Here is a 16,849-nt window from a genome sequence, read left to right on the forward strand (position 1 = left end):
AAATAAGAAATTAAAATAAGACAACATTAGTTAACATAGAAAATAAGTAAGGTCCGATGGCCAGGGAGGACAGAAAAAACAAAAAAAACTCCAGACGACTGGAGAAAAAAATAAAATCTGCAGGGGTTCCAGGCCACGAGACTGCCCAGTCCCCTCTGAGCATTCTAAATAACATAAATGAAATAGTCCTCTTTGTATTTAGGGTTCTCACGGAAGGACTTGATGATGATGGTCATGCAGACTTCTGGCTTTTAATCCATCACTGTTGGAACATCACGGTGCTTTGAGTAGATGGTGGTGGCGCAAGACCACCGGCCTTTAAGTACCATGATGCCCTATTGGCTGTAGGGGTTGGACAGAAAATCTATAAATCTGCTTGCTTTACCCCCCTCTGTCTAACCAACTAATAAAGAAGCATCTCACACCATGAACTGAAAAGGACAACACAATAAAGAGCACAGCCCAGCACCCATATTGAGACAGGCATGCAGCCTGTTCTGAAGAAAGCTGACCAAAAATGATACCTTAACATTTTAAGAAACTAACAAGTCTGTGTGCCGCCTGAAACTACACATCAGCATTTATCAGGTTGTATGGATGACAATAATCAGATGAACTTTGCTTAGTGTTATTATTTATGAATATTATCAATAATACATTATTTAAAGTGTAACTTAACTCCTGCTTGTCTTTTACTACACCTAATTGCCTGCGGTTATAAATGTAGAAGGGAAGGAGGGGAGAAGTTATATACTAAGGTTATTGTTAAAAAATGGTACAAAAATAGAAAGTTCTTAATTAAAAAAAAGTGATTTCAAAATATATAAAAAATATATGTTATAAAAAATACTGTATATTAGTTCCAAAAGCTGAACTTCTATCAGTGAATTGAAAATCACACTAGTAAGTTCATGAAAAATCAAAGTCCATGTGTATGAACAAATCTGATGAAATCAAAAGAAGACATTCCAAAAACAGACAAAAATACAGTGACGCTAGTTCTCCCTTCTTGTTTTGTCTTGGTATGGTAGAGTAATATATTACTGTACTTCCATCTTTTGTATTATTAATAATATGTAGCCTTTGTAAGAATGCCTCAAATCTCATATAACTACAGTATATATATATATATATATATATATATATATATATATATATATATATATATATATATATATATACATATATACATATATATATACATATATACATATATATATATATATATATATATATATATATATATATATATATATATATATATATATATATATAAACAACCTTAGTACCAGCTTTCTGTTTTCTTTTTCTTTTTTTTCTTACACACTCGTTCAACACTCTCCCCCACCTCGCTCTTGCACTCTCCACAACCTCTTTCTCTCAACTCACCAAGAAAAACAAAAATCACTAACGGTACTAACGGTACCTTGATTGGTAGTAAATAGCACCAATCACATCTCTGTTCCTGCTTTCCCCAAAGCAAAGAAAGAAAAAAAAAGTTTTGTCACTGATGCTTACTTCTAAGTTTACTTTTATACCCAACTAGGAGGGTGCTACAATATGTAGGTACATAAACGTAGATGTTACATTCACCCACAGTGATAAGGAACAGTGAATAGGATAAGAGCAGATTTGGCTATCAATTTTACAGCCAAACTCTGATAGAAGGACATCGACCATTTAGTGACTATTCAATTGCTGTTCAGTTCAGATCTAACAATCCCACCCTAACCTCAACAGTGCTCCAAAGTAAACTGACCAGAGATATTTGCCTCACTATAATTACTTCTATTAACCTGATTAAAATTTAAACATATACGCGTAATATCAGCTGGGTTGATAACACTGACTGCATACTACACATCCGCTTAATCTGTCGCTGTGAAGGTACACTTAACAGATTAGTAATATATGTGTGAAGTAAGGTTAAATTGCTGAAATTATTATCTTCTTTGGTGTATAAAGATGATTTTTTCCAGTCTAAATACTGACTGAATTTAAAGTGCAGGTGTTGCTACTTGATCTTGACAAGCTGACTCTAATTTTCAAATTATTTAGCACTGTTCTCCGACGTTATTAGGTGGCGTGTTTTAATTTAAGAGCTTTCTCATTGAAGGTTTTGGAAAGTTGCTTGCCACTCACTGACAATGTGCAATCTGTGAATGGCAGCCAAATATAGCCAATGAAATACACAGAATAATTCATTGACAAGTTAAAAAGGCCTTGGTGTTCGCTCTCAGGTCTAGAAAGGAAAGCTGACTTGTTCGATGAAGAATGAAATACACAGATTTAGATGCCAGCAGTGAGGGTCACTTGCACATGCCCACAAATCAATGCAAATTTACAACTGCATGTTTTTAAATAATATTTAATAACTATACCAGCAACTTCATGATTGCATGAACATTATACAAAAAAGCTAGTGTGGTGAAAATCAAAATTAAAATTAAAAAAAAAGTTTTGTTTTCATTTTATTTTCTTGTTCTCGTTTAGTTCTAGTTTTCAGACATTTTGTCATTTTTATTTTAGTTTTAGTTAACAAAATTATTATTTTTTTTTGTTAATGCAATATTTTGTTTTAGTTTTAGTTAACAGTAATAACACTGAGGAGTCGTTTGGAAGAAAACCTATCCATCCATCCATTTCCCAACTCGCTGAATCCGAACACAGGATCACGGGGGTCTGCTGGAGCCAATCCCAGGCAACACAGGGCGCAAGGCAGAAACCAATCCCGGGCAGGGTGCCAACCCACCACAGGACACGCACACACCCACACACCAAGCACACACTAGGGCCAATTTAGAATCACCAATCCACCTAACCTGCATGTCTTTGGACTGTGGGAGGAAACCGGAGCACCCGGAGGAAATCCACGCAGACACAGGGAGAACATGCAAACTCCATGCAGGGAGGACCCGGGAAGCAAACCCAGGTCTCCTTACTGCGAGGCAGCAACGCTACCACTGCACCATCGTGCTGTCCACTTGGAAGAAAACCTCAGAATAAAATTTCTGTAAATGAAGACAATATGCAAATCTGAATTTCTTCCACATGTACTACTGTTCATTGTTTTAGTTTCCTTGATTGTTGCTGCTTTGATGATGTCATGCTTAGTTATGCATGCATCCAGCAAACATTTATACTGTGCCTGAGACCTGCATTACATAGCATCATGACATCTTTTAATTGTTCTTTACACAGGCAATATCCTGATATGGGATTTAAACCCGGGATTGTTTTACAAATAATGTGCACCAAGCTCTACATCACTATGCAGTCTATTTTTATTAAATTATTAATTATTTTTTCTACACTACCTAATTTAATGATCATAAAGTAACTTTTATTAATTAATGCTTGAAATAAAGAAGTAACCTTTAAATAATTCTAAATCAAATTAAAAATTTCAATGTTCAATTACGTTTATATATCTATATAACACTCTTCACTGAGTACACAGGCAAAATGTAATTGCAAACTTTACAAAATGCTAATTACATAATACATACACATAAAAATACAGATTACAGCAGTTTTTCTCCACTCTTGTATTATTAACTGGCCAGAAGTGAACAATAATGTTATTGGACATATATTTCTGTTGTTCCATTTTTTTAGTCAGTTTGGAACTACTTTGTTTTACTGAGTGTTTAAACAATTCCATTTTTTAATATGCATGCATTATCTTCTTCTTTCAGCTGCTCCTGTTAAAGGTTGCCACAGCGGATCATCTTTTTCCATATATTCCTGTCCTCTTGCTCTTTTACACTCATTATCTGCATGTCCTCTCTCACCACATCCATAAACCTTCTCTTAGGCCTTCCTCTTTTCCTCTTGCCTATCAGCTCTATCCTTAGCATCTTTTTTCCAAAATACCCAGCATCTCTCCTCTGCACATGTCCAAACCAAAACAATCTCAGCTCTCTGACTTTGTCTTCAAACCATCCAACCTGAGCTGACCCTCTAATGTACTCATTCCTAATCCTATCCATCCTCGTCACACCCAATGCAAATCTTAGCATCTTTAACTCTGCCACCTCCAGCTCTATCTCCTGTTTTTTGGTCAGTGCCACTATCTCCAACACATATAACTTAGCTGGTCTCACTACCATCCTGTAGACCTTCCCTTTCACTTTTGATGATACCCATCTGTCACAAATTACTCCTCACACTCTTCTCCACCCATTCCACCCTGCCTGCACTCTCTTTTTCATCTCTCTCCCATAATCCCAGTAACTCTATACAGTTGATCCAAAGTATTTAAACACATTCATCTTTGCCAACTCTACTCCCTGCATCTTCACCATTCCTCTGACCTCCCGTTCATTCACACACATGTATTGTCTTGTTCCTACTGACCTTCATTCCTCTCCTGTCTAGAGCATATCTCCACCTCTCCAGGGTCTCCTTAACCTTCTCCCTGCTCTCGTTACAGATCACAATGTCATCAGCAAACATCATAGTCCACAGGTACTCTTGTCTAATCTCATCTGTCAACCTGTCCATCACCATTGCAAATAAGAGAGGGCTCGGGTCCGATCCCATGTAATCCCATCTCCACGTTGAATGCATCTGTCAGTTCTACTGCAGACCTCACCACTGTCACACTTCCCTTGTACATATCCTGTACAGCTCTTACATACTTCTCTGCCACTCCCAACTTCCTCATACAATACCACAACCCCTCTCAAGGCAACCTGTCATATGCTTTCTCCAGGTCTACAAAGATGTAAACATCACCTCTGTGGTGCTCTTTCCTGGCATTAAACAATACTGCTACACACTAGTCATCACCTCCCTTCTTAACCAAGCTTCCAGTGCTCTTTCTCATAACTTCATACTGTGGCTCATCAATTTTATTCCCCAGTAGTTACTACAGCTCTACTCATCCACCTTATTCTTAAAAATTGGTACCAGTACATGTCTTCTCCACTCCTCAGGCATCTTCTCACTTTCTTAGATTCCATTAAGCAATCTGGTTAAAAATTCCACTGCCATCTCTCTTAAACACCTTCATGCTTCCACAGGTATGTCTTCTGGACCAACGGCCTTCCTATTTTTCATCCTCTTCATAGCTGTCCTCACTTCCTCGTTACTAATTCGTTGCACCACATCATCCAACCTTCTCTCTCTCTCTCATTCTCTTCGTTCATCAGCCTCTCAAAGTACTCTTTCCATCCAATCAACATAACCCTCCTCACTTGTGAGTACATTTCCATCTTTATCCTTTATCACCCTAACCTGCTGCACATCTTTCTCAACTCGGTCCCTCTGTCTAGCAAATTGATACAGGTCCTTTTTCTCCCTCCTTAGTGAAGTTTTAGTAAAATGCTTTTTTTAATTATTATTTCATTATAAGAAAATAACATTGTATACAATCAAGATGAAATTCTACATTAAATGACTTGATAAAAGTAGGGAAATAAAAATGAAAAGAAAAAAAAGATCAGAAAAAAACTAAGAAAAATGCCCATTCCCTCCAAAATAAATGCTTATTCTAAAATTATGTTAAGTAAATCTTATCATATTTTAAGAAAGTTTTGAACAGAGAGAAATAGATTTTTTTCCGGTTTCAAATAGTATGGAACATCAGTTACCATCTAACTTAGAAAAGGTGGGTTAAGATTCTTCCAGATAAGCAACATAAGTCTACATGCTAGTAGTGTGTTGTAGGCAGTTACAATCAATTTGTTCTTCTCCATTTTAAATCCATCTGGAAGTAAACCAGGCACAACTGTTAATGGGTTAGGAATGATTGCGACACCAACCTGTCTGATAAGAATTCAAACATTTTTGTCCAAAATTATTCTAATTTGGTGCACTTCCAAAATATGTGGCCTAATGAGGCTGAGCTAGTTTGCAACACTCCCAGGTTGGATCTTGCCCTGGATACATTCTGGACAATTTTAAACAAGATAAATGTGATCAGTGAAAGTGTTAGGATATAGCAGGTTGGATAATGGATGGATGATTGAGTGTTTTGTGCATATGGAGCTAGAGTGTATTCTATGCATGGCTACCTTCCACTCTTTTTCTGAGATATTAATTGAAAGATCCTTTTCACACCATACCCTCGGGTTTTTGAAAGAAAAGACTCTGAGGTGTTTTTATATTTTGATGAGATGCCGTCTGAGTATTTCTTTTGGAACATAGATAGGTGGGAGGTGTAGAAATATTCTAGTGAAATTCAAAGCAAAAAAATTCAAACAAAACTGAAAAGAAAAATTGCCAATACACAGAAAAAATAACTTATTGTTTATGATGTTTCCGTTTGAAGCTTTTATCTTAGCTAAGATTCATGAACTTGCAATATAGTTTTCTATATCTGCACAAAATATGTTTAGATAACTGTATGCCTCTAAACCTTTGCATTTGCAAACATTATGTCTTTCTATCTGACTGATATTATATTCTTCTAATAATTAACTGATTACTCTCTGTATCCTCATCTGGCACCTGCCAAGATGTTTTCCTGCCTATGGAAAAGTTATCTCAGACAAAGGATTACTGGAATCATTGGGTAGAAAAGTCCTTTCATCAGTTTCACCAGCCCATCACTGACTCAGATGTAGAATGGCCAGTAGTGGGGAGGCAGCTAGTTGGCCTAGGTCTCAAGGAATATGACTGTGACTGGCTTATGTCTGACTACCAAACTACAATCTGGCCATGTTTCTACAATTAACTGATTGACAGCTGCTGCTTCCAGTACAACAGAGGGAGAGCTAGGTAGAGAGCAAAATACTTGAACATTAAATTTACTAGTTACACACATGACACAAATAGCAAATGAGCAAGGTGCGAGGCAATCAATGCTCAAACAACAAGTGCTGGAGAGAGACTGAGGATCTGTGAAATACCAGGAGGCTACAGCAGGGTGTGCCATTGCCTACATATCACTTCTTTCTTGTGCATTCAGTGTAGTTCTTAGTGCAAGGTAATTTCAAGTTTTGCTTTTTGAAATTTTCTGGAAATTGCTTTTAATATTTTCAGTAAGAGGCTAATAGAATCTGTGAATACAGAGATGCATTTTAAAAGCATTCAGTATTCAATTTCATAAAGTAATTGTATTTGTGAATAAATCTTTAAAAACGTACCTTAAGGTGCATCCAGAATATTCACTTTTGTATTCCGAAAGCTTAATACTGGTACTTGTAACCCTGGGCATAGGACAAGATCTTGAATCGCAAAGGATTTTAATAATAATAATAATAATAATAATAATAATAATACATTTTATTTATATAGCGCCTTTCCCATGCTCAAAGCATTTCACAGAGTTTAAGAAAGAACAGCAGGGTATACATTTTTCTTATTTTCTCGGGCTCAGTAAGTGGACACATCTCAGTTTATTACAGCATAATGCTTCAGTTTATTGGCTGCGGTGGCCTTAATCCTGCCACTCATCTGTAATGTCCATAGGTGTAAGAGCCAATCTTAGAAAGTTAACGTTAAAGTTAAATTCACATACGTTTCTGCTTAATTTCAATAGAATATCAGTTTCCCATAGTTACTTAGGTTATAGTATAGTCTTTTACTCCCTGTAAGTTAACATGAAATAGAACTTTCCTAGATGTATCAATGTAACAGAGTGTTAATTAAGCCAGTTATGAAATAGTCTCACTGCTTGCATGGACTGTTAGATTAGTTTATAAGTAGATTGTTGGCATACAGTTTTCTGACTGTGCTTACCATTATACACATATATGACATGTATGTCAAATACCACAGTAAATTTCTGATAACTAGTTGTTCAAAATGATAAGCTAGTACAACAAGTGCCATCATTTTTAAAAAGATGTTCCCCTTTATTGTGTACTATGAGGTACATTTAGCACATGCACTATTTCTTAAACATGCGTAATGTGCATTGGTAAGTTTCAAATTTTTAGCAGTAATATTTTGTCTAAGAATAAGGGCACTTGCGAAGTGTTTCGCTTCAAAAATCTTGATACTGAGAATCATTACCATGAAGTCAAGAATTCATGAATACAAGAGAGAGAGCATCAACACTGACATGAGGTGAATCTTTACAATGGAAGACTTTAAACCAGAGAAGGCTGAAGGTCCAAGAACCACCTGGTCATGCATGGATTTGACTGCTTGTGAATTGTTATCCACTGGAGAGGTGCATGGTCCTTCACTGGAGTGAACTCAAGGCCTAGGAGGTAGTATCTCAGTTTTTTAATAGCCCACTTTATTGCCAAGGCTTCTGTTTCCCCCACTGCATACCTGGCCTCCCAATCCAGTAGTTTTCTGCTCAGGAATTAGATGGGGTGTTCCACACTGTTGACGCTTTGGCTCACCAAAGGCAAAGAAAAATCAGAAGTTATTAGCACAGGTGCTGATGTAAGGTCCTGTTTTATGTCACGGAATACAGCTTCTGTTTTTGCATTTTCCTTGCAAGATTGGACAAGGGCGCCGCCCTCTCAAAGGAGCGAGTGACAAACCAGTGGTAGTATCTGCCGCTTGACTTAGACCTGCCACTTGGTCTTCGGACAGGGGCCATTTCATGATGACGTCAATTTTGGCTCATTGTTGTTGGCCTGTACGCCTACCCACTAAGTAGCCTAAATACTTTGCCTCGGTCAATCCAAAATAACATTTCTTGGGATTGATCATGAGGTCTAATTTGCTCAGTATAGGGAGTTCACTTTCCCTTAATTGTATTCACTCCCTCTCATCAAATTAAAAGCAAACATGGCGAATGTAGACGCAATTGAAATAACAGAACCCACACTCATCATATTCAGGTGAAGAAACAAACTTTATTTGCATAAGATCACTCAGTGGAAACAGACAATTTGTGTTTTGTCGACTTTTTAGAAGTATTGCTTCTATTTTGTGCATAACTGCAATTAAATGTGGCTAGTGGCATGAGTGAAAAAAATTAAAATTTACAAAAAAGTAAGAATGTGAAAAAATAAGATGAGAGAAAAAAACTGATGGAAGAAGCAAAAAAAATTGATGAGTGGAAAAAAGTTTAGATATAGATTTTTTTTTTGATCGGCAAAAAAATAATTTGATGGGGGAAAAACAGCATCACACATTTTTATGTCCTCCTGCTAAATACTTCTGGTATAGTATTGAGCACTTAAAGTTTGAAGTACTTTTAGTTGATCATTTCATGGTTATCCTCAGTTTTCTGATTCATGTATTTAATGCCTTCAAATTGGAGTAATTTTGTAGCTGTGGTGCTCCCTGTTCAGTCCAATAGGTGTTAGTAAAGTAACTGTATTTGTTGAGATATACAAAGCTGTGTACTTTAAAACTTTTGTAAAAACAATACTTGTCCTTTATTTCTGGCCCCGGGCATGGTTACATCTCTTTCTCGCAGGACGTATAACACTGCTCGCGTTGTGAAGGGGGTGAGGATGAATGCACGCTAAGGAGAAGCAGTCGGATCATCTGCTGGCTTTCTGCTGCTGGTTGAGCTACGTGTTTTTCTTGTCACTTGTCGTTGTTTTAAGAGCTGGGAGCACATGAAGCGTGTCTGCCGAAAGCAATCCAACAACTGCTAGGTTAGATGTCCGTGGACTTGTTTTAAATTATGTCTTACTGCCTTGTCTCGCGTGACATTGTAAAAACATTACTTGTCCTTTATTTCCGGCCCTGGGCATGGTTAAATCTCTTTCTCGCAGGACGTATAATGCTGCTCGCGTTGTTTATGGGGGTCGGGGGTGTTATCGGCTGTCCTTTTGCCACTTCGCGTCTCCGCTGCTCGCGTTGTGAAGGGATGTGGGGGGTTAGGGTGGCTGAATGCACGCAAGGAAAAGCAGTCGGATCATCTGATCTGATGGGTGTCTGCTGCTGGCGAGCTGCATGTTTTGCTTGTCGCTTGTCATTGTTTTAAGAGCTGCAAGTAAGTTTAAGTGTCTCTTGCGGGACTTCAAATTGTCTTCTGAGAAGATTACGTCTCGTCTCCCTAGTCTCCCTCCCAAAATTTTTTTTAGAATACAGAGACATTGTTTAGTTTACATACAAGAAAATTGCTTATGCTTGAAAGACAAAAATGGCTTACACACACAAAATCAGATTGTTAAGAACATACATTAGAACATTAGAATATTAGGACAATCTAGACGAGAACAAGCCATTCGGCCAAACAAAGCTCGCCAGTCCTATCCACTTATTTCTTCCAAAAAAATCATCAAGTCAAGTTTTAAAAGTCCCTAAAGTCTTACAATATGTAACATGCCATGCCAAGTTCATTGTCATCTACAGTTTAATGAACCAATAGTCCATTATATCACCAGCCATGTACAGAGGTGCCTTTTGTTATACGTCTTCTCTTGTGGTGTTTGCGGGTTGGTGAGTGGTGTGAGGAGCCAGGCTCTGAGGGGGTACCCACTATCAGTTGAAAGAAAGATTATACAAGTTGTCTGTAATTTTACAATTGCAATCCTATCACCGAGAAGTCAACCATCACACAAAGAATGACTGTAAGGTTTGCTCCCCACACTACTATTTAATAAAATAACGAGACCATGGGTTAAGCCAGACCACCTTGCAACAACGTTAGTCAGACACATTACATCATAACATATTATCTGTGTATTAATTGAATGAAAGTGGTTTCTCTTTACAATAGCAAGTCCATTCTGTGATGGTGCATTTATTTCAACATGTGTGTATTCAATTGCAATTGCTGCAAAGTGACTTTTGATCTCAGCTTGCTCATCCTGACTTTAAGGAAAATGAATGCATCAAGGCATATCTTAATTATACCATCTCTTGCAAATAGCATGACATGGCTTAGAGATCACTATGAGAATAATGACCAGTCAGCCAATTCACACTGAAAAGCATCTGTCGTCAAATACTTTATGATTGTTAAAACCTTTAATGGATCAGGGATCACATGATTTCTCTGTAATTGTCTCCGTAATGTAGGTTACAATTCAGCACACAACTCAAAGAGGATGGCTTTAAGAAGTCTAAATTGGCTTATAAGCCAGTCATCGTCATAAACCAATAAATCACTTACAACCCTTGATATCCTGCCATTGGCGATATCCTCCAAAAAAGCATACACTGTCATTGAACGTTTATGCACTAGAACACACAGCACTCTCTTTTTATAGACAAATTAGCTGTACACTAATGCAATTAACATTAAGTAAGTGCATTAGGCATTATTACTAACATTGAAGACAGCTATATCGAAAGAACATGATAGTTAACAATTAGTTCAAGAATGTAGGACTGTGACTAGCACATCATTGATATGTTACTATGAAATTAGATTTTCTGTTCACTTCATTGTCCTATTGCCAGGAGCTCCTGGAATGCCAACACCAAAAAAGTCTGCATTGGACATATGGATGGTGTAAATTTGCCATAATTTTAAGCTAATTTTCATGCTTGCAAAAATTCATGCAAGTTATTGTTATATAAATCCCAACTCATGCATAAGAAATTGCATATACAATACAATACAATTTATTTTTGTATAGCCCAAAATCACACAAGAAGTGCCGCAATGGGCTTTAAAAGGCCCTGCCTCTTGACAGCCCCCCAGCTTTGACTCTCTAAGAAGACAAGGAAAAACTCCCAAAAAAACCTTGTAGGGAAAAATGGAAGAAACCTTGGGAAAGGCAGTTCAAAGAGAGACCCCTTTCCAGGTAGGTTGGGCGTGCAGTCAAAAGAAGGGGGTGTAGCAGTAGAGGTATTTATTGACCTCTTGCACCCTCAGGTACCATGCCAGACACCAGGTAAAAGTCCAACACTTCTTTATTTTATGATAATAATGTGCCCTAAGCACCCTCCACTCCACACTGTACATACAATAATCAATAATCCAAATACTATAATCACTCCTCCTCTCCCAGACACTTTGCCACCCTACCTCCCAGCTCAGCTCAGTGTCTGGGCTTTCCCAGAGTCCTTTTATACCCCTGACCCGGAGGTGTTCCTGTCCAACAATCCACAAGTCCTTATTACTTCCGGGTCAGGGTAAAAGTCCTTTTCTTCAACCTGGAAGCACGTCGTTTCTCCTGTTCATGTGACCAGGACGTACTTCCAGGTTATAGGGCACATAACAGTCTGTCAGCTTCCCTACAGTGACTCCTGGTGGCCCCCATGGTATCTAGCAGGGCTGTGCATACAAACTACAAGGTCCATGAGGCCCTGCTGGAATTCGGGGAACCTCCATGCTGTCGGGAGAGCTCCACCTGGCGGCCAGGGGTCAATACAATACAATACATATGCACCTTTCTGAGCATAACCACATTTTATACATGAGGTACTATATGTTAATCAGGAAAACAACACATGTCATATAACACAACTAGGGACCAGACATTATTTGGCTATGCGAAGAACATTACATCCATCCATCCATCCATCCATTGTCTCCCGCTTATTCGAGGTCGGGTCGCGGGGGCAGCAGCTTGAGCAGAGATGCCCAGACTTCCCTCTCCCCGGCCACTTCTTCTAGCTCTTCCGGGAGAATCCCAAGGCGTTCCCAGGCCAGTCGAGAGACATAGTCCCTCCAGCGTGTCCTGGGTCTTCCCCGGGGCCTCCTCCCGGTTAGACGTGCCCGGAACACCTCACCAGGGAGGCGTCCAGGAGGCATCCTGATCAGATGCCCGAGCCACCTCATCTGACTCCTCTCGATGCGGAGGAGCAGCGGCTCTACTCTGAGCCCCTCACGGATGACTGAGCTTCTCACCCTATCTTTAAGGGAATGCCCAGACACCCTGCGGAGGAAACTCATTTCAGCCGCTTGTATTCGCGATCTCGTTCTTTCGGTCACTACCCATAGCTCATGACCATAGGTGAGGGTAGGAACATAGATCAACTGGTAAATTGAGAGCTTCGCCTTGTGGCTCAGCTCCTTTTTCACCACGACAGACCGATGCAGCGCTCGCATTACTGCGGATGCCGCACCGATCCACCTGTCGATCTCACGCTCCATTCTTCCCTCACTCGTGAACAAGACCCTGAGATACTTGAACTCCTCCACTTGGGGCAGGATCTCGCTACCAACCCTGAGAGGGCACTCCACCCTTTTCCGGCTGAGGACCATGGTCTCGGATTTGGAGGTGCTGATTCTCATCCCAGCTGCTTCACACTTGGCTGCGAACCGATCCAGAGAGAGCTGAAGATCACGGCCTGATGAAGCAAACAGGACAACATCATCTGCAAAAAGCAGTGACCCAATCCTGAGCCCACCAAACCGGACCCCCTCAACGCCCTGGCTGCGCCTAGAAATTCTGTCCATAAAAGTTATGAATAGAATCAGTGACAAAGGGCAGCCCTGGCGGAGTCCAACTCTCACTGGAAACGGGTTCGACTTACTGCCGGCAATGTGGACCAAGCTCTGGCACCGATCGTACAGGGACCGAACAGCCCGAACCCCATACTCTCGGAGTACCCCCCACAGGATTCCCCGAGGGACACGGTCGAATGCCTTTTCCAAGTCCAGAAAACACATGTAGACTGGTTGGGCAAACTCCCATGCACCCTCCAGGACCCTGCTAAGGGTATAGAGCTGGTCCACTGTTCCGCGACCAGCACGAAAACCACACTGTTCCTCCTGAATCCGAGGCTCGACTATCCGACGGACCCTCCTCTCCAGGACCCCTGAATAGACTTTTCCAGGGAGGCTGAGGAGTGTGATCCCTCTGTAGTTGGAACACACCCTCCGATCCCCCTTCTTAAAGAGGGGGACCACCACCCCGGTCTGCCAATCCAGAGGCACTGTCCCTGATGTCCATGCGATGTTGCAGAGGCGTGTCAACCAAGACAGTCCTACAACATCCAGAGCCTTGAGGAACTCCGGGCGTATCTCATCCACCCCCGGGGCCCTGCCACCAAGGAGTTTTTTGACCACCTTGGTGACCTCAGTCCCAGAGATGGGGGAGCCCACCTCTGAGTCCCCAGGCTCTGCTTCCTCATTGGAAGGCATGTTAATGGGATCGAGGAGGTCTTCGAAGTACTCCCCCCACCGACCCAAAATGTCCCGAGTCGAGGTCAGCAGCGCACCATCCCCACCATATACAGTGTTGACACTGCACTGCTTCCCCTTCCTGAGATGCCGGATGGTGGACCAGAATCTCCTTGAAGCCGTCCGAAAGTCGTTCTCCATGGCCTCCCCAAACTCCTCCCACGCCCGAGTTTTTGCCTCAGCAACCACCAAAGCCGCATTCCCCTTGGCCTGCCGGTACCTATCAGCTGTCTCCAGGGTCCCACAGGACAAAAGGGTCCTGTAGGAATCCTTCTTCAGCTTGACGGCATCCTTCACAGCCGGTGTCCACCAATGGGTTCGGGGATTGCCGCCACGACAGGCACCGACCACCTTACGGCCACAGCTCTGGTCAGCTGCCTCAACAATAGAGGCACGGAACATGGCCCATTCGGACTCAATGTCCCCCACCTCCCTCGGGAGGTGGTCGAAGTTCTGCCGGAGGTGGGAGTTAAAGCTACTTCTGACAGGGGGCTCTGCCAGACGTTCCCAGCAGACCCTCACAACACGTTTGGGCCTACCACGCCTGACCGGCATCCTCCTCCACCATCGAAGCCAACTCACCACCAGGTGGTGATCAGTTGACAGCTCCGCCCCTCTCTTCACCCGAGTGTCCAAGACATGTGGCCGCAAGTCCGACGACACGACCACAAAGTCGATCATCGAACTGAGGCCTAGGGTGTCCTGGTGCCAAGTGCACATATGAACATCCCTATGCTTGAACATGGTGTTCGTTATGGACAATCCGTGACGAGCACAAAAGTCCAATAACAAAACACCGCTCGGGTTCAGATCGGGCGGTCCATTCCTCCCAATCACGCCCTTCCAGGTCTCACTGTCATTTCCCACGTGAGCATTGAAGTCTCCCAGCAGAACGAGGGAGTCCCCAGAAAGTATGCCCTCTAGCACCCCCTCCAGGGACTCCAAAAAGGGTGGGTACACCGAACTGCTGTTCGGTGCATACGCACAAACAACAGTTAGGACCCGTCCCCCCACCCGAAGGCGAAGGGAAGCTACCCTCTCGTCCACCGGGGTAAACCCAAATGTACAGGCTCCAAGTCGGGGGGCAATAAGTATACCCACACCCGCTCGGTGCCTCTCACTGGGGGCAACTCCAGAGGGGTAGAGAGTCCAGCCCCTCTCAAGGAGAGTCCAAGCTGTGCGTCGAGGTGGGTCCGACTATATCTAGCCAGAACCTCTCAACTTCGCGCACTAGCTCAGGCTCCTTCCCCTTCAGAGAGGTGACATTCCACGTCCCAAGAGCCAGCTTCTGTAGCCGAGGATCGGACCGCCAAGGTCCCCGCGTTCAGCCACCACCCAACTCACACTGCACCCGACCTCCTTGGCCCCTCCCATAGGTGGTGAGCCCATGGGAAGAAGAACATTACAGCACTGCATAAATAAAAGTCTTTACATGAAATATAGGAGGCAAAATTCTTCAGGAATCCCTGCAACATTTTGGCATATGTATATTAAGTAATTTAGCTACTAGTTGCCAAAGTTAGTTAAATCAAAGATTCATGCAGTTCAATGCAAGTTATTGGTAATAAAGTTAAATTACTAATTGTAAACACTGTCCTCCATCAGCTCAATGGTAAAAGTAATACAAACAATAAGACATTAGACTAATTAACTTGAAAACATACCTTTAATTACTTCAGGTTGCACAATTCCTTTTCTTCCTTAGTGAATTTGATGGCAGGTTTTGACCCAGCTAAAATGGTGCACAGAGCCTCCAATTGTGTTGAGGTGTGAAAAAGATAAAGACTAAACTAATTTGTTGTGACTGTGTTTCCTGGCATATTGCCTAAGGTATAGTCAGGGCTTACTTCAAATATGGTAACTCATGATACCAAAACATCTTTGACAGCATCATCCTGAAGTTAACTGGCCAAATTTGTTCATACTTAAGACAATGTACATGTTCCAAAAATGGAAAGTAGACATATCTCTTTCAGAATATTTACATGTGAAGCAAAGAAAGCTGCAAAATTCAATCACATATTTACCAGAAATACACTTTTAATATTATTCTTTTTAGTATAAACGTTGGAATAAGTTTCCAAACACCATAACAATCTATCAGCAATAACCAAGAAAGGGTTATGAAATGTCCACAGCTAACATATCTAGTTTTATTGTTTTCAAGTAGTAAAAAAGCAGAATTCTTTTTTTTAACTTTTGCAGGTTTCAAATAAATAATTACATTATGAACATGCTTTACTAAAAGCACAACTACTCGAAATCCAAATGGTGAAGGAACTGTGCTGTAAAAAGAAATTACAGCACACTAAAGTTGCAACTTCAACTATGTCTTTTCCAAAAAATGCACTTCAAGTGTTTTTTCTTGACATATGTTTTGAAATATACTTCCAAACCCAACAGAGACAACACAGAATTCATGTCTAGATAGATGGGAACAACTGAAAAAAAAGGCAACAAAATGCTAGAAACCAATCTGTAGAGTTTTAAAGTTTTGAAGCAGTAAAAAATTATTTTCTTTCACTGCCTTTACCTTTTTTGAATGAAGCACCATATAATGAATTTGCTTTACTTCTTCTTCTTTTGATCATCTTTTTCCATATCTTTCTGTCCTCTGCAACTTGCTCTGTTACACCCACCACCTGCATGTCCTCTCTCACCACATCCATAAACCTTCGCTTAGGCCTTCCTCTTTTCCTTTTTCCTGGCAGCTCTATTCTTAACATCCTTCTCCCAATATATTCATCATCTCTCCTATGCAGATGTCTAAACCAACGCAATCTTGCCTCTCTGACTTTGTCTCCCAACCATCCAACTTGAGCTGACCCGCTAATGTACTCATTTCTAATCCTATCCATCCTCATCACACCAAGTGCAAATTTTTAACTCTGCCACTTTCAG

General features: G+C 41.0%; 1 protein-coding gene across 12 annotated transcripts in view; it reads left to right on the forward strand.

The window, feature by feature from the left end:
• The window catches only part of adgrl3.1 (adhesion G protein-coupled receptor L3.1), a 1,303,645-nt gene that overhangs the window by 922,026 nt on the left and 364,770 nt on the right, over nt 1-16,849 (forward strand). The gene's annotated exons all lie outside the window — the stretch shown is intronic.

Source organism: Erpetoichthys calabaricus, chromosome 5, assembly GCF_900747795.2.
Source record: "Erpetoichthys calabaricus chromosome 5, fErpCal1.3, whole genome shotgun sequence".
In the NCBI taxonomy this organism is placed as follows: Eukaryota; Metazoa; Chordata; class Cladistia; order Polypteriformes; family Polypteridae; genus Erpetoichthys; species Erpetoichthys calabaricus.